Genomic DNA, 20,294 nt, shown 5'->3' on the forward strand with positions numbered 1-20,294 from the left:
AACACAAAAAATCTAATCCAACATAATCACCACACACATCCTCAAATTAATATAAATCTCATGTCAAATAATAGTTATATTCACATACACATCTATCTGCAAGCACACTAAATGAACATATCTAACGTGACTTAACAATATAGACCTCAACACCAACATATAAATTAAGTACATAAACATGAAAAAAATGCACTAAACACACACACACACACACATATATAAGTCAAATAAGTTCAATCAAATATTCGATAAAACAGACATAGTGTCATACTAGTCCGCAGTAGAAGATGATGGATGGTCAACTACTACATGATCAACGTCTATCGAACTCAGCTCAGGTGGAGAAGGAGGTTCTTGGTATGCATGAGTAAAAGACAATGGATGTTCAACTAAGTTTGCACCCTGAACACGGTATGGTGAACTCTAAGGTGGAGGAGGAGGTGGCTAGTTTGTTGATCTCTCAGGATAAACATGAGGCACATCCTCTGGCTATGGGATATCATCATCAAACGACTCACGAGGAAGTGTAATTCTAGAAATATCACCTGCATCCTGACGACCATGATCTGATGGGGTGGTACTACCAGAAGCATCATGATCACCACCCTCATCACCGTGATCATCATCATCACCACCCTCATTTGATGTATTTTTTGTTGCATGATGTTGGCCTACATCCCTGATTGTTGTTATTACCCTACTAGCTTTGATGATATGCCGCATAAGAGACATCATCTCACGCGAACAATCTTTGTACAGGCCCATGAAACTGGGATCCACGGTGATATCTTGAGGCCTCGCAGGGCGGACTCCTGCATCAATCAAAACTCTAACCAATATGTCACAGTAGTCCATATGAACTCGCAGACTAGGCCTATGGCCCCAGATGTCCATGCCCTTCTAAGGATGTGCCTCACCCTCTTGGGCATCTCCCATCTCCTCATCTCCTCCGACATCCAGTGGGGTAGGAGGCATGTCGCCATCGAATGTGTCGATATCTACAAAATATATAGTACAAATAAATAATTAAACAATTTATTTAAACAATTTAATGAAACAAGTTAAATAATGTGCTAGAATAAATTTTATTATAATTCATTAAAACAAGAAAATGAAACTAACTTATTAATTTAAAGAGTACACTAATATTACCTCTATCATCTAGAGGCTCAGCCATTGTGAAGAATATGGGTGGACAACCTCTCCAATCAATCCCCGTGTATCAAAATGCCAACGTGACAAACACATGGTCATCCTCACTGGCTAGTAGTGCTAGTGCCTTGGGAGAAATCTTGGATGGAAACTCTGGTAGGCCCCTCTTGGGCATCATCTACCCCCACATGCGCATCTGGACCTCAGTGATTGGCCTAGGATGGAAACGGAAAAATGTATGCCTCGTCTATGGAAACCTCTCAAAAAATAAACAAAAAATATTGAAAGCAAAAGGGAAGGTCTCCCTCCCATGTCTCAATGCATGACATCTATCTAAAGTCATGCAAAACTGCCTCAAAAAAATGGCAAACCATCTGATGCAATGTGGCATCTGAATAAAATAATCTACATAATACAAAAGAGGGAAACTAATGTTCTAACCATCAATACTAGAGTGTGAAATGTTGGTGACTAATAATGAGAGATGCCTAACCTCCTCTGCAACAAAAGAAGAAATTTGTAGATTTCCAACACGGACCTGAAAATCTTATGGATGGACCGCATGTGGCCCTACCTATCTCAAAGTGTATGCAAGCTGACTCTTAGTTGCAACCCCATGGGGGACATCAGGGAACTAGGCAAATCCTCCCCTCTCCTAGATAGTTCAGTGCTAAAGTAGATGTCCTCCTTAGTGGGCCTATACAACACCTTAGGACCGACACAGAAAGTCTGCTACTATACATTCCATCTATAGATCAAATGTGCCAAAAATATAGAGTGTGCCTTAAGGGATGTAAACTCCTCATAGTACTTGAGGAGGCCTCCATTCCTCAAGAGCTCTCGGGTCGCTACAGTAATAGGGCAAGTGTATAAATCCCTCTCCCTCTCTCTAGCCTGCCATGTCCAGATCATATTGTATGGGTCTGCATGTTTCTCCTGCTCCTATTCTTTCTCCCTCTACTAACTTTGTTACATAATTGACATATAAATACATCAGCCTCTTACATAAAATACAATTTTTTTTATTAAATGAAACATGTATGTATAAATATGAAAACATAACTTTCAATTAAACAAAAAAACAAAAAAAAATATCGGTGCATGCAAAAAACAATCATGCACCGAAACTAGTGCACGTTCAACTAAAAATCACACAGCTAATGGTGTGAATATAAGTATGACACATTGTTATTGATTCATAATTTTAACTTTTGACAGTGGTGTAGAAAACTTTTTGACCGATGTGCACAGATAACCTTTGTGCACCGTTATGAAACGTTCAGGTTATCGAACGCACCGTGTTATGGCTATATTTTTAAATATTAAATTTATGGTATGTTTGGTATATAAACGCATCAGGCATGATGCACTGACTTATAATCTATCACATCAATCCTGATGTGTTCTAGTTTACAAAACATACCACAACAACGGCGGTGCATTATGTTCATGCACCAATATGTGGTGCACCCTATAAATTTATAAGCGCATTGTTATCAATACGAGCCGAAAATTCATTAAGCTATGACTATATTTTTAAATATTAAATTTGCGGTTCATTTGGTAAATATAAACACACTAGGCATGACGCACCGATGTACAATCTGTCGCATCAATCCCAGTGCATTTTAGTTTACAAAATGCACTGCAACAATGATGGTTCGTTATGTTTATGCTTCGATATGCGATGTACCCTATAAATTTACAGGGCGCACCATTATCGGTACGAGTCAAACATATCGAACGCACCACGCTATGAAAAAAATGAAAAACGGTGGTAAATTTAGCCTAATTTACAATTCTAATCCACTAAAAAAATAAATTACAAAGAAACATAGACATTACCTAGGCACTTTGTCGTCGAGGAGACATTGTGGACACGTAATGGAGAAAAACAAATTTTAGGATAGTTTGAGAAAATTGAAAACTAAAATAGTGAGCACAATACGAATGGAGGGTGAGCAACAGAAGCATTGATGCCAGGGTGCTTGTATGTCACAAGAGTGGCACCAGTGCTTCTGAACTCTTCCACATTATATATTGTAAAAATGAAAATTACATCCGGAGGGTTTTTTTTATTTAACCCTCCTCCGGTGTGTTTTTCCAAACACACTGATGCAGGATATGTCCAAAAGCATTGCATTTTTTTTAAGTAAAAAAAATATTGTGGTGCTTTTCTTCAGATGACTCGGGGCATTCATCTATAATTAGCACACCGGTGCTCTATTCCTACTATAGCACCGCTATTTTTTAATAATTTAAAAACTGCCTAGCGATGCTTTTTATAAGATGTCCTGGGGCGTTTTTTAATATTTCTGCATCAGGGCATCGTTGAAAAATAGCACTGCATTTCTCTTAAATTTAAAATTATAGTAGTGCTCCTTATTGCTATACACTAGGACGTTTTACTATGTCACAAAGGGCACCAGTTTTGTTCATTATTGAAGCACCAGTGCGTTATTCCTTTTAGAGAACTGTGTTTTTTTTTTTTTTTTTTTTTATAAAAATAAATTTTTGACGATGCACCATATTATTGCAGCATTGGTGCTTGTATGGATAGTAAAGCACCAGTGCGTTTCTATATTATAGGCACACTGTTCAAAAATCATTCGTTAAAACATCTGCCCGCCCACCTCCACTAGTGACCTCTACTACAAACGGATTTTTGAGCTATTTTTATAGGGGCTTCCACAAAAACCTCCACTAGAAGGTATTTTTCTTGTAATGACAAGGAAATAGGAAAGTGTATTTACAATTTCAAACCTCCTTTTATGAGTTGAAATGGAATAATAAGATCATAAATTCTTGGAACATAGTTGTTGTTGCATATCCCATTGATTGGGGCATCAAGCTTCAAAAATTAATATCTCTTCAACCAAGAAGACCCACAAAATATGCCACCTACCAAATGAAATAGAAAGATAAGGGCTACCAAGCTAGGAGGTCCTTGTAACCACATTCATTTGATTTGTGCTTTCAAATCATCAAATGAATGTTGGCCCACTCAGCCTTTGACATCAATGATAATTTTTCTAACAATCCTTTAGCTCAAGGCCAAAGGCTATGGTGTGAAGTGTGTAGAGTATGGGAACATATACCAACATATAGTCATATGATGAGGAAGTACCAAAGATCAATGAAAACTATATTTTGTGACTTTTGCAAGTCATTAAGACATGAAATACATACATGTCACACACTATATTTGATGAGGGAGTGCACCACTAATGTAATAGGGTATAGGAAGGCGAAGAAAATGAAGCTAGAATTTCAACTTATAATACAACCAGAGCTTATAATCAAGGTAGAGGTCATGGGATGCAATGAAGAGGACAGGGATTTCAAGGTGAAGGTAGAGGAGGATTTGGAAGAGGCTGGGGGAAAATAATCTATTATAACTACAGGTATCCCAGACAAATTGCATGATATTTCCCCAGCCCCTGCATGATATGTGCATATTGTAAGAAATTATATCATGTTACATAAGATTTCCCTAAGCTTATTGCGAAATTCTAGGAAAAGAGAGTTCAAAATATACAAATGATAGTTTTCAAAAAAGTGTAAATTTCGTCCACAGGTTGGAGAAATTACATGAGGAGGGATAAGGACCAAAGAAAATGTAGTTGGATAGGGAATCCAACCACTAGTGGGTATGGAAATATGATTAACTGACTCCAAGATTTGATCTAGTGAAAGAGAAGAACACATACAAGGAAGCCCAAAGAGAACTAGTTGCAACAGAATGGGGTCCATCAAATTCAACCACGCAACAAGGACTTCCTATCTTTGAATGCCACCAGTCTATGACAATTATGCACCTGGAGAAACAATTGAAGAGGTAAGATCAACTACAAATTTATTAGAGTTGTCTAGATTTAATACAGGATGAAGTAGCCCTTGGTAAGCTACACAAGATGACTGACCAATGCATGCAAGAGAAGGAATTACCTACCATGCAGAACCCTCGACCCACAATTAAGAAGGTTATGCAAAAGAAAAGTATAAACAGAGAATTTAGGCTTAACACACAGATTGGAGACTATGATATGGACAACATTATTTTAGATCTAGGGTTAGACATAAATATTTTTCCTAAGTGGACCTAAGAAATGATGGGGAGGTTGAAGTTGACTCAGTTACCTATCCATCTAAGATTGGTAAACCAGTACAAAAGTTTCCCTATTGGTAGAGTGACAAGGGTAGAGGTCAACATTGATGGAGTAAGAGGTATTGATGATTTTGAAGTCATAGAGATTGTGGATGATACCAAACTATACCCTATGTTACTGAGAATTGACTAGGCTTGTGATAATCAAGTCATAATCAACTTGAAGAAGTGACAAATGACATTTAAGTCATGGGATTTAAATTTTATTGTTTCATTAGATCAAACAAAGGGAGGTCAGTATGTGAAACCTATGAGGAAAGGATTTAGAATAAAATACCTTGACAACCTCTATAATGTTATTGCAAGAAGGAATGACTATGTTAATCCAACTATTGATGATGTGTTAAGATGATAAATTATTAATTCCAATGCATCATATTCAAATGAGTCACTTGAGAACTAGCAACAAATATTGCATGAGATATACACTAGAAGATGCATTTGTATTATCCACGCAGTTTGCTAGATTGGAGCAGAGGTATGTGATCCCCAAATTTTGATGGAATGATAGATGTGTGCTCCTTTGTGAAAGAATTTAAGTCACATGTACCTGAACAACTTAGATTTTGAGCCCTATATGTGGCCCTAAAAGCAACTCCTGCATAATGGTCGTTTCACATAAATATAAAATGGGGAACTTATATAAATGTATACATTTGTTACAAATCATGTTTGAACCAAATATTGGAAATGTTTAGCCAAATATTCAGGTTGTTTTTTCTTACCACTCATCTCAAATGGTGTGTTTTAGCATGGACTAAGAAAAATATACCAGAAGAAGAATGGCTACATTGATTCATACATACATTGGATACCATCCCTGAAAACCAGTATACAAAGTTGGAAGTGCACAAAGGAAAAACACATTGGAGAGAGATGACTTAAAATTTCAAGGTGAATTTTAGCTTTGAATTAGGTGATCCTTCAGTAGATATACCTTTATAGATTTTGAAACATAACATTTTCAACCTAGAATTACAAACTACATAGAAGCCAATGTCCTTGTGTTTTGGGCATAGACAGTCTCAAATGGTTGAACAATTCGTGGAATGTTACAATGTCACAGAAGAATGTGAATAAGAGGATGACCCAAGGAATTTATATATGCCATAGATAGAAGGAGAACATAGTAGCAAGTTTAGAACTAAAATTTGTAGATTATTCCAAGCATATTAAATTGCACAAAATAACATTGGGACTAAAGTGAATCTTAAGCTTTCCATTATAAAATATTATTTGGATGAAGAAAAAATAGGGAAGATTATTTATTTATTGTGTGAATATCAAGATTTGTTTCCAACCAAATTTTCAGAGATGAAAGGTATAGTTGGGGAGCTAGGAGAAATGAATATCCCTTTGAAACCATATGCAAAAGTAGTTAAACAAATACCCTACAGGTTGAGTCCAATATATAAGTGGAAACTGAAGAAATAATTTGATATAATGCAGGAACATGGGATTATTGAACCTGAAGATGAATTTGAATGGATAAGTCTAATGGTGGCGTAGTATAAGAAGACAGGGGAAATCAATATCTTTGTGGACCTAAGGAGTTGAATTATGCATGTGTACATGACCCTAAGGCCAATGGTATTGTCGAGGCCTTCAATAATATTTTGGAGAACACTCTGACCAAAATATGTAATGTAAACAACGATGATTGGGATATAAGGATTCCAGCAGTTCCGTGGGTGTATAGGACCACCTGTAAGAAACTGACATGATAGAAACCATTTAAATTAGTATATGGACAAGAAGTAGTGATTCCTATAGAGTTCTTGGTACCAAGTCTATGCATTTATACCATGGAAAACTTGACTAATTCAGGCAAACTAGAGAATATGTTTCCAGAGCTGCTACAATTAGAGGAATATTGTGAAGTAGAAGGATTCCATCATAATGTGCAAAAAGCGCGCAAAAAAAATCGGCATGAAAGATTTATAGAAAAAGAAATTTTCAGCCCAAAGACTTGGTTTTGTTGTATTTAAGTAATTTTTTGAAGCATCCGAGAAAGTTTCAAATGCATGGGTTGGGCCCATATACAACTAGGTGTGTCACTGAGGCAATACTTTTCCAGTTAGAAAAGATTAGTGGGGAACCTATAAAAGGATTTGTTAATGGAAGATGATTGAAGCTCTACAAGAGTAGTCAACCTTCCACACAATACTCTTTGAAAGAAAAAGAGAGAAATAGAAGAAGATTTATATATTGTCAAAAGAAGTGATCATGCATAGAAGATTGAACATCATAGAACTGCGTAGTTCTGCCAAAGTAGTAGACAATTGTCATGCACTAACATGATGGGAAAAGTGGGAAGGGGAAAAGGAAGAAGCACCAGAAAACATCAATATTAGCCAAGTAGATGCACATCATGGCCAAATAAAATATGAAAATCCACTTCATTTATAATAGAATGGGTACACTATAATGACAAGGATTCATTCAAATCGATAGATCTTATAGGAATGGCTAGGGATAGGACCATCTACTTGCCTATGTACATACACTAAGTCAATATATGTTAAGGTAATTGAACATGATGAGATAATATGAGATCGGGTTTGACCGATTTGAAATTATGACGCATCATGGCAACAAAATATAAATTGTGGACACTTAGTCAAGCAAGCTCATTGTGTCTAAGGAAAATGGAGAGTAGAGAGTGACATAAGAAAGCGAGAGTAGGAGAAAACAAGAGTTGCAAAGTTAAAAATCAGTTAGAAGCTCAATTTTCATACACTATGGGAGAAGTAGCATAGAAGAAGACCAAAACTAAGACACTAGGGGTACCACAGGGGCTTCATTAGGGGAGCAATACCATACCATGTGAATTCATATTGGGGAATATATATTGAGTAAAAAATGACATAATATATTGAGAATATAATAGGGGTAAAGGGTTTTTATATTGGCAGGTATAAAAAATGGAGCTCCAATGTAATGAAAAAATATAAAGGGATATAAAATAAGTTAATGAAAGAATGGATACCTACAATATCTAGTGAAAGTAGGGGTTTTTTAAATTTGGAAGGTGTATTGTGTTAGTATTGGTAGGGGGTTAAATAATGTGATTTGTAGAAGCATTTTCCAATATGTAGTAAAATTAAGGGTATTGTTTAGCATGGCATCAAGGCATGTGATATGTCATAGGTTCATTAATTGAAGCCCCCTTGAGTGGTGCCCTCAAAACCACATAATTCACAGTAAGTCAAAAAATGATATTAAGACCACAATGTGCATTGTAGGGCCAATTTTCCAAATTCTATGTACAATCAAGAAAGATGAATGCAACAATAATTCTCAGTTCATCTGGGTGTTGCACTTTCAAAACCTTTTGATTTTTGTTAAATAATGAATCCATACAGGTGAGGATAGTTTTAAATAGAGGAGGAATGACCTATTATAGAGTTTTATGAACCCAACGTTTCAGACTACCAAGTGAGTCCATCATCAGGGGATGCGTCAATAGATATTCTAAAGATATTAATGATGTATCCATGAGCTATATTTTAGGGTATATATATGGGTTATGGAAGAATTAATCTAAGAAATTAGGTCGGCCATTATCCAATTAGTTTGTTAATGTTCATATTTTTTTAATTAATTAATCAATTTATTATTTAATATTTAGTTAATTTGTTTAATTAATTCCCCAATTAATTAATTTGTTTATTTAATTAATTTTTTAGTTAATTAATTAATTTGTTTAATGAATTCTTTATAATTTTATATATAATTCCTATAGTTAATTTCTACTTGTTTTAATTTGAGTTATTACTACTATATGCTTAATTTAAATTCATATGTTACTATAATATTATAATTAATAAATTATGATTTTAGTTTATTTTAATATTATCAAATGATTAGTTATGAAATAACCAATTATTTATTTATATGTTTATATTGTTGTTTTGATTTATATTTTATTAATTTTTTAATGAGAGAGGAGGGATTAAATTATTAATAGGGATATGAGTTAATTATTGATTCTTTAAGATTTCAAGTAAAGGTTTCCAGGTGTTGCTTAGTTTTAATCCATCGTCTCAGTTCAGGTTGTTCTTCCTTTTTTCTATTTCAATGGCTTCTTTGATTTTCCTTTTAAGATAGTGGTCTTCTTTTCTAACTAGTTTGACTTCTTCCATGCAAATGTAATGAGAGGAAGAGTGAACATGTTTTGCTAAGGCCGATTTTGAGGTCCTTTCTCTTCTTAAGTCGGCAGTGTGTTCTTTAATTCTGATGTTAAGAGACCTACCTGTTTCACCTATGTATTCCTTTCCGCATGAGCAAGGAATAACATAAACACCTTTTTGAAGGTTAGGGTTTATGGGATCCTTAACTGAGTTGAATAATTGTCTGATGGTGATGGCAGGGGTGAAGGCTACATTAATGTTGTGTTTATTAAGAAATTTAGTAATTTTATCAATTGTGCCTTTTATGTACGGAAGGGAGACCTGTTACAAAGGAACTACATACATAGTTCGAGACATTCATTGTGAAGGAAAAGGAAATAGTTCCCTCAGTAGCTCGAAAGGAACTACATACATAGTTCAACCCCTTTCCCAACAAAAGAACTACATAGTGTGTGAAGGAAAAGGAAATAGTTCCCTCAGTAGCCCGAAAGGAACTACATAGTTCAATATAACGAAAGGAACTACATACAAAGTTTCAACCCCTTTCCCAACAAATTAACTACATACATAGTTCAATACAACGAAATAGTTTTTGGATACATTCATTGTAAATGAAAAGGAAATAGTTCCCTCAGTAGCCCGAAAGATAGACTGAGTCACTTGAGGACAAGCCATAGGTGACTGTTGGTGGCCTATTGGAGTAGCATTTTGAGTATAATTTTTGGAACACCACATAGAAGGGTACCATGTTAGAAGGTCAACCAACGGTTATCACATGGGAAGACTAAAAATAAGGAAAGTCTTTAGGATTATTTTGTGGGGATTTTCCCATGATAATATTTACCATCCATAGTAAAATGGGTTTTTTGGTCGCTTGCGCCCAAAATGTAAAACCATAGATAGGTTAAAACCACAAAGGGAAAGTAGAACTTGAGTACTGAAAGGAGCACTTGAATGTCTATTTTTCTAATATGTGATATCAAATTATAGTATTGAATTAGTGTGTTGGTGATTTGCGAGGGTTGATTATGCAATGAAAACTTTACACTTATAATAAACAAATTTATTTTGGGCTATGTTCTATGTTTGAAAAATATGTGGTGAATTGTTTGCTTTCTATGTTATGATTCTACTGAATATTTGTTATGGATGGGTTTACTATGCAAAAAAAGGGTATACCTAAATTTGTTTTTATGAATAACAAAAGTAACAATATGATAGTGATAACATAGGATCATTGTCGAAATGATTAGTGGTTAATCAATCGATTATGGATACGATGGCGAGTTCTAGGGTTTTCGCTTGCAGAGAGATGTTTGCAGCCGCAGCCGGTCCAAAGGCGGGTGCAGGTGCAGAAGGCGGGCCAGGGATTGGAGCAAAGGGGAGAACTGCTCGTTCTGACGCCGGAAGGCTTTGCCCTGTAAAATGGCGCAGACAACCGACTCAAAACCGGTTAGATCATCACGGCAGAGCATGTGCAGAGCTTGTTACCTCGAGGGATCATGCGTACTGGCCAGAACATTACAGATCCGGCTTAAAACGCCATGATCTAGCCAGCATTCGAGCCCCCAGGTTGCAGATCGGCGGGAGTGGGACGCGGGCATCACCAGAAGTTTGCATCATCCGCGAGGAGGGCTCCCTATGGAGGAAGACCGAAGCCCCAAGCCGCGATCCTGAAGGGGTCAGGGCTCATAAAAATCAGAATCTATGGAGAAGCGGCCGAGGGGGACTGCATGCTGCAGATCCGGCCCCCCCTTCAACGCATGAACCAAAACTATGTGTATCCGGGTTGGATCTTCTTGATTTTGGTTTTATCTGCGCACAGATTGACCCCAGACGGCAGAATGAAGACTCAAGCTTCAGATCGGGCAGAGTCTCTGCAGATCTAGCCATGCAAAAGGAGAAACGAACCAAAACGGAGCCAGATCTGGATCTACGCCACCAGCCAGAGCAGGTAACAAAAAATTGCTTTCAGGTTCTGATTAAACCCCCTCAGGGGAAATCTCGTTTAGTATGGGTCCATGCAGGAGAATCCTCCATGCAGCTGAAACAACGAATATGGGCAGAAATGGGATATCCAATTCAAACCCAGCACCTGGTCAGCGGAAGGCGGTCCCTTCAGGATTGTAGATCGCTGGGAAGTTATGAGATTGGGTCAGGGTCAATCATTATCTTAAATCTCAGATTGAGAGGAGGGGCTCTGCCTCAGGGACAGACAAGCTCCTTAGGGGGAGACAAGGGGAAAAAAGCTGCAGCCCAGCAATCCTATAAAAACATTTTACAGGGCAGCAGGAGTTCAGGGTGCCCACCAGATCAAGGCGGTCACATACCAAGGCCATACATCGTAGACCAGTCAGAGAAAACCCCAGCTCTAAATCTAGATTCCTCAGGGCTCGATGATTTCGTCCAGTCCTATGAAACGCAAGCTTTAATTTGCAGATTTAACAGCTTTTGGCCTAAACCCATGGATCTTTTCCATTGGATCTTCTCCAGCTGGACTATGGAGTGTGACATTCATCTATGTGCAAAGGGTTTTTTCATAGTAAGATTTACATCTAAGGAAGTTAGAGATACAGTCATTAGTACCGGGCCATGGTTTTGGGGAACAGCAGGACTGTTTGTAACCCCATGGTTCCCAGATTTTGATCCAAATAAAATGACGGTAACCAGAATGCCAGTCTGGGTTAGACTACACAATCTTCCTTTACACTTTTGGGATGAACGAGTGTTGGAAGGCATTGGGAACAACATAGGGAAATATATCAAAACAGATCTGGAAAGGATCGATGAAAGGATATATACCTTCGCACGTATATGTGTGGAAGTAGACTTAAGTAAAGGGCTGCCGGAAAATATTAGGCTGATCTACAAACAACAGAACTGGCTGCAGGTACTAGACTATGAAAACACCGCTTTCAGATGTAGGATCTGTAGGCAGACAGGCCACTTACAAAGCACATGTCCAGAAAGCAAGAATAAAAAGAAGCAGAATTTTCCTCCCCCAGATTCAGAGGATGAAGAATCAGAAGCAGCAGAGGAAGAACCCCCAGCAGAGAAAACGGAGGTATCTCAAGAAATGGAGAAACAGAAAGGAATCTCATCAGACAACAAGGCAGTGGAGACATGCATGGATCCTAGCACGGGAGGCATCAAACGGCACCACCACTCCGATACTTCAGATTCAGATAAAGAACCTGGCCCACAGAATACAGAGACTCAGTTAGTCATTGCTTCGATCGAGCCCACTCAAGGAGAGTGGCGTAAGGTCGAAAAGAAAAAGGGGAGAAAAACTTGAAGCGTGAGTCCTACTCACTGCCAGTTTCCAGTTTTTGCCCCTTTCATCTTCTCTCCTCTCTTCTCTTTTCCTATTTTTTGTGCACGTTAGTTCACTAACGCTGTGTGGGGTGCGAAAGCGCCCGGGCCCTTGTGGCTGCATACTGAATGCTTCATTGCATCTGCTAGTGTAACTTTTCATTATCTTTTTAATAAAAAGTTACCGTTTTTTTCCTTGGAAAAAAAAACATAGGATCATTGTCTCCTTCATAATTGCAAAATTTTCCATGTTCCTACAGTTCCTCATAAGTTGCCTTGGGTGAGACTTCATCTACTCGCAGATGTTTCTGAAAGGGTCAGTGTCTAAGGGGTTTTGTTGGCTAATTCATTTTAAACTTGGGTCTACCCTCTGCACACCAACAAGTTTATTGAATTAGTTAATGGATAGAAGGTTTCTATGAATGGTTTATTTTATAGTCATCTTCTTGATTGGGTATTTTCAATTATGTTAGCTTATCGGGTGATATGGGGGGAGTAACAAGTTTTTGATGCAATGATTTTTTTTCTTGTTCAAAATAGATAAAGTATTTTGAATTATGGGAGTATTTTATGATATCTAACCTAGATATGTAGTTATGGAATGTATTAGCTATATGTTCTTTAAGGTTGGTTTCGATTGATATATCTGTTTGGAAAATGTAGGATCTTCTGCAAGAGCTGGGAATTTGGTAAAATACTTGGCCTAGCATAAGGTTGGATTTATCCTTAGTAGTTCTAAAAATATATTTGAGGGTTTTATGATGTTTAAAAAGAGTTTTTAATTATTTATATCTTAATATCTTTGCAATATGATTAGTAACACCATGGTTGTATGGAAGAGAAATGGGAGCTATATGTGAGGTAGAGGAAGGGATCCATTTAGCTCAAGGGTGAAGGGTTGAGTGAAAATATTTGTTGATTTGCAAGTAGAGTACATATTTGATTTGAGGGAAATAGTATGGTGGGATTTTTATGTTCAAGATGATGAGGGGTAGAGATTTGAATGGAAACTTGAGAAACTAGAATTTTTATAATAATAGATTTTTGGGTTAGATGGTGACATGAATGTGAATGAAATTTGTAGGAATTTACATAAGCTTTCTCTCATAGACGGATTACCCGAACAATGACCCTCCATGCGCTTTAAATAGAACTCATGGACCAATCGGGTGTCAAGCCACGGATCAAGTGTCGGTAATACCGAGGAGAGAGTGAACCGTCGGATCACTACATATCGTGACCGTCAGATTGTAAGTTACAAAATGTACAACGGTAAAGAAACACACTTTACCTAACTCTATACCTAACTCTATACTAGACCAAGTTGAACTTAACTATTTCCTATGTGTCGGAATATCCTAACATCCCCCCTTAAGAACAACTTGGGATAGGATTGAAGGATTTACAAATATGACACAATAGGAGAAGGAAGGAGGCACTAGAGCCTATCCCCCCTTAGTGACAACTTCCTGAACTCCAAGCATATATCGAAGTTTAGTGAACTTCGCCTCTGTGAGAGCCTTTGTGAAGATGTCTGCAACCTGATCATCTGTTGAACAATATTGCACTTCAAGAACATGGTCATGAATGAGCTTTCTGATGAAGTGCATGTGTAGTTCAATGTGTTTGCTGCGCTGATGCTGGACTGGATCTTTGCATAGCTGAATGGCACTTTGATTATCACACCAAAGTGTGGTTGGATGCTGCTGCTCAAAGCCAAACTCTGATAAGATCTGACGAAGCCACAAGGCTTCCTTACTAACTTCCACGGCACCACGATACTTTGCTTCAGCTGACGAAAGAGAAATGGCAGCCTGTTTCTTACAAGCCCATGTAATAGGTCCTGAACCAAGAGTGAAGACATAACCGGCAGTAGACTTCTGATCATCAGGGTCACCAGCCCAATCAGAATCAGTGAAACCAACTAATAGAGGAGTTGCTTTGGCACTGTAATGAATCCCAAACTGTATTGTACCTCGAACATAACGAAGTATTCTTTTAGCTGCTTTCCAATGACTTTCACGGGGGTTTTGCATAAAACGAGCAACAAGGCCAACAGCAAAGGAAAGGTCAGGACGAGTATGGGTTAAATACAAGAGTTTTCCTACAAGTTGACGGTATAAGGTAGCATCAACTTCAGGAGAAGTACAAGAGACTGAAAGTTTGACTCCAGACTGAAAGGGAGAAGGGGCTGGCTTACAGTCTTCCATGTGAAAATGACGAAGAATATCACAAGCATACTTGGACTGGGAAAGGGAAATACCCTCCTTGGATTGCAAGACTTGAAGACCGAGAAAATAGTGTAAGTGTCCTAAGTCTGTCATTTCAAATTTCCTTTTAAGGCTAGACTTCACATGGTTTATAAGGTTGGGATCACTACCAGTAAGGATAAGATCATCAACATAAAGAACAAGGATGATAAGAGAGTTGCCCACTTTCTTGGTGTAGACAGTATTGTCAGAATGACACCTAGAAAAGCAAGATTCTAAAAGAAAGCTATCCATTTTGGCATACCAAGCCCGAGGAGCTTGCTTGAGGCCATAAAGAGATTTCTTAAGTCGACACACAAGGCTGGAGTCTATTTGTATGAAGCCAATGGGTTGTTCCATATAGATTTCTTCATGCAAGTCCCCATGCAAGAAGGCAGATTTAACATCCATCTGATGGACTTCCCATTTGAAAGAGGAAGCAAGGGAAAGAACAAGGCGGATAGAGTTCATTTTGGCAACTGGGGAGAAGGTTTCAGTGTAGTCAATGCCTTCAACCTGTGAAAAGCCCTTAGCAACAAGACGAGCTTTATGTTTATCAACTTTGCCATCTGGTCCATACTTGGTTCTGTAAACCCATTTACATCTTACAAGTTTTCGTCCTTTTGGTAGAGGAACAAGATCCCATGTATCATTTTCCAACAATGAATGATATTCTTCATTCATAGCTGCTTCCCATTGTGGATGGCTTGAAGCTTCTGCAAAAGTGTCAGGATCATGATTTAGTGGAGCTTGAGCCAGTAAAGAAGAGGCTCTTTCAAACTGAGAACGTGTACGTCGCTAATCTGTAGGATCACCAGCAAGATCACCTGCTGCATCCCGAGTAGCACGGACCCATCTTGGAAGTTGAGGATCCTGAGAAGGTGGGGGAGGATTTTCATCCTCACTTTCATCATCTGAAGAAGAAATGTTTTCAAAAGTAGAAGAGATAGGAAGAGGTGGCACATCCGCCGAACTAGGCTCGCAGGCCAATTTATTTTCATCAAATTTTACATCTCTTCTAATGATAACATTTTTGGACTTAAATGGAATAAGTCTATAACCTTTTACATCTTCAGAATATCCAACAAAAGTACATTTCTCACTCTTAGGTTCTAAAGCTTTATGCTTTTCATCTGGAATATGGGCCCATGCTTCACTTCCAAAAACACGAAAGTGACTTACATCTGGTTTAATGGAACTCCAAGCTTCTTCTGGAGTGATATTCTTTAGAACCTTAGTAGGAGTGCGATTTATTATATAATTTGCACAATTAATTGCTTCGGCCCAAAAACTAAGACTGAGTCCTTTAGATTGCAGCATACAATTAGCCATTTCCTTTAAGGTGCGATTTTTCCTTTCAGCTACACCATTTTGTTGTGGAGTGTATGGAACAGTATGTTGCATTTGAATTCCATTTTCAGTGCAAAAGTTGATGAATGTGTTTTTAACATATTCTCCACCATTATCAGTTCTTAACTTAAAAATTTGATGTCCAGATTGTTTTTCAACAAAGGCTTTGAAGGCCAAAAATGTGTTAAATACTTCGCTCTTGAGTTTTAAGAAGTATACCCAAGTGCGTCTGGAGAAATCATCAATGAAAGTTAAGAAATACTTGCAGCCAGAGAATGAAGCAACAGGAAGTGGACCACATAAATCACTGTGCACAAGCTGTAAAGGGGCTGAGGCGTGCCAAGAGGCACGTTTTTCAAAACTATCCCGATGATGTTTTCCGAGTACACATCCGGAACAAACACCATCTCTGCAAGATACCATAGGAAGACCTGTCACCATATTTTCTTTACATAGATGCTGAAGGGAGCGATAGTTTAAGTGACCAAATCGCTCATGCCAAAGTTTGCTCACTTCATCATTATGAGCAACAAATACTGAGGGAAGATTTGATGACCCAAAGTTTTGAAACTTATACAACCTTGTGGAATCATCAGCAATACCAGTAGCTAGAATCTGTTTAGGATCTCTTAGATCCTTGATTACAACATCATGAGGTGAAAATTCAACAATTTTACCTTCACCTGAATGAGTTATCTGATATACAGATAGAAGGTTGCAGGATAAGGTTGGAACACATAATACATCATTAAACTAACCATTGTCTAGATGAACAGTTCCAGTCCCTACAACATTAAGAGATCTATCATCACCAACATATATATTTTTGGTGTTACAATCATTTAAAGAAGAAAACATGGCTTTGTTTTTGGCCATGTGATAATATGCTCCAGAATCAATGAGCCACTCATGAGAATGAGAAGAAGAAGATACATTTAATGCATAACCAAACTGAGATGATTGACAACGACTTGCAGAAAGTGCCATTCCTGAAGATGAAGTTGAAGTTGAAGTTGAAGAATGCTCCACATGGATGTTATGTTTCTTCATTACGGATTCCAAGGCTTCCATCTTCTTAAAGCATTTAGATTCTAAGTGGCCATCTCGATTACAAAAGTTACAATGTCTATCAGTCTTCTTCCATTTGTTTTTATTGGTCTTATCATTTTTCTGAAATGATCTTTCATTTTGAGGCTAAGTTTGCTTAGGACCCTTGTTTGGTTTAGGACCATTCTTTTTAGGATATGACTTCTTAGGATTCTTTGAATTTGGTTGCTTCTGGGCGGCTAACGCTTTCTTGGAAGAGTTTCCAAGATTAAGAAGACCAAGGTGTAAGAGCTTTTCTTGTTCTCTTATTAAAGAATCAAAAAAAGAGTCAAAGGAAGGGGCCTTGTAGTCTTTTCCTTGACAAATGAAAGCTTCCCTTGTAGAATGGAAGGTGGAAACAAATACAGAGTAGGCTGGTCCCAACTTAGTAAGGATGGAATAAATAAGGTTACTATCTTCTTTCTTAACCTTAACACCTTCCAAGAGATATCTAAGGGTCTTGAATTTGGACAAGAAATCTTCAATGCAAGAAAAATTATTAGGATCCAATGTAAGCAACTCATTTTCAAGTTGATGGGCTCTAATTTCATTTTTAATCCCAAAAACTTTAGTGATTTGTTCCAATGCTTCATGAGGAGTATCAAGTTCTGCAATATGGAATCTAAGATCAGGAGAAATAGACATCCCTATCAAACCACGTGCTTGATCTTGTCTATTTTCCCATTTTGCAACCTTGTCTTCATCTTTTGGTTTCTTCTCTTGGCCTGTGGCTATTCTGTAGAGACCTTTACTTCTAAGTAAATCTTCCATGTAGGATATCCATTGGAAGTAGTTAGTGCTGTCAAAAATGACTTGGCATGGACTTTCCATTTTTTTTAAAAAAATTGAAGCTGAAGATGCTGAAAGTAAGTGTTCTAATGGATAGATCTCGAAAAATTAGGCTGTTTAAAAAAAAACGGCTCTGAAAAAGGCTTCCGGATGAAGAAGTTATGGCTTTTTGAAAAAAATTTGTTGAAGTTGCCGGCAAAGTGCGCGAATGTGCGGAAATGAAAAAGTCTGCCCCCACAAAATGGAGACTTGAACCCAAGACCTCTACTCTCTTAAAATAGCTTTGAACCAATTGATCTATACAAAAAATTTGAGAGAGAGAGAGAGAGAGAGAGAGGGGGGGGGGGGGTGCTTTGGGTTGCGTGCTTGCCTTGAGAAAGCTCTTTTTCCCTACAAAACACAAAACACAAAACCCAACACGGACATGCAAAGAAAACGAACCTTATGGCTCGAAGTTAGCTTTAGCCAAAAAACTAAATATTTTCAAAAATGAACCTAGCAGCTCAAAGTTAGCTTTGGCCGGAAACTAAATATTTTTCTCAATGTTTCTGATTTTCCGAGATCACCCTAAGGCGCAGGGAAAAGAGCATACGCATGAGAAAAATCCTTCCTTTCTATTTCTGATTTGCCCAGATCGCACAAAGTCGCAGGGCAAAGAGCATACGCAGAAATGAAAGGTATAGATCCAGTAATAAAAAAAGCTAAATAAACAGAAACTGAAATAACTAGAGAGAAAATAACAGTAAACTGTAGATAAACACTGTATACCTCCAGATCTTAAAAATGACGCAGATAGGGCTACCGGAAACCTTTTCGCGTGAAACGAAAGGGGTTCCTCACTGGAACAGATGCTCCGAACACAACAGAGCGGTCCTCTCGGCTCGAAAGCAGTCAGAAACAGTAGATCTAGGAAACGACAGCCGCATGCAGTTCTACCGGCTTCAAATTTGGATCACCAACGGACGCGGCCCTCAAATAGCTCTGATACCATGTAGGAATTTACATAAGCTTTCTCTCATAGATGGATTACCCGAACAATGACCCTCCATGCGCTTTAAATAGAACTCATGGACCAATCGGGTGTCAAGCCACGGATCAAGTGTCGGTAATACCGAGGAGAGAGTGAACCGTTGGATCACTACATATCGTGACCGTCGGATTATAAGTTACAAAATGTACAACAGTAAAGAAACACACTTTACCTAACTCTATACTAGACCAAGTTGAACTTAACTATTTCCTATGTGTCGGAATATCCTAACAAAATTATTTGTCGATGTGTATATTTTTTCTATAAACTTGGTGAGTGATGGTACCATTAGGTTAACGAAAGATGAGAAAATCTAGGAAAGTAAGAGAGTTTTCCTTTTGGAATTCCATAATGAATTGAATGTGGGGAGAATTATTATTAAGATGGAAAAAAAAATTAAAGAATTATGGTCATGACAACAAACAACAAAGGTATTTTCAGCAAACCAAAACCAATACTGGCGATTAATATGGAATGTATTTAGGATAAATCTTCAATGTGTTCCATAAAAATGTTGGAGACCATGGGGAATAAGGAGGATAACATGGTTGTACCTTCAATTTTTTCATATCATATTCCTTTAAAGGTAAAGGAAGTGGGAGTAAGGCATAGGTATTTTATGGAATAAGGAAATGACATTGAAAGTAGCCATGATGTCTTATTCATCAAGGTAAGGATTATGAATCTTAAGAATGAATTTAGAAGAGTCTTTGATAAATGAGGGAGTTTTACCAATGAATAATTAGTTTTTATAACTAGAAAATCAACAAGGGAATAAGTGGGAGCTCTTATAATGCTTACTATAGGTCTAAGAGGGATGTCATTTTCATGAATTTTAGGTTTTCCCATGTATATTTTAAGTTTAAGAGTTATGGGAATAAGGCATTTACAAATGGAATATGGAATTCCAAAAGTAAAACTTTCTTCCTTTTATTGATGTTCTCATCTCTTATCAACTTGATAGTAACCTCGCCTAACAATTTTATAAAAAATGAAACACATTAAGAGATACCTTCATGTTGATT

The sequence above is a fragment of the Pinus tabuliformis genome, chromosome 5_2 (assembly GCF_031772625.1).
Source record: "Pinus tabuliformis cultivar Carrire ecotype Pingquan chromosome 5_2, CPIR1, whole genome shotgun sequence".
Classification (NCBI taxonomy): domain Eukaryota; kingdom Viridiplantae; phylum Streptophyta; class Pinopsida; order Pinales; family Pinaceae; genus Pinus; species Pinus tabuliformis.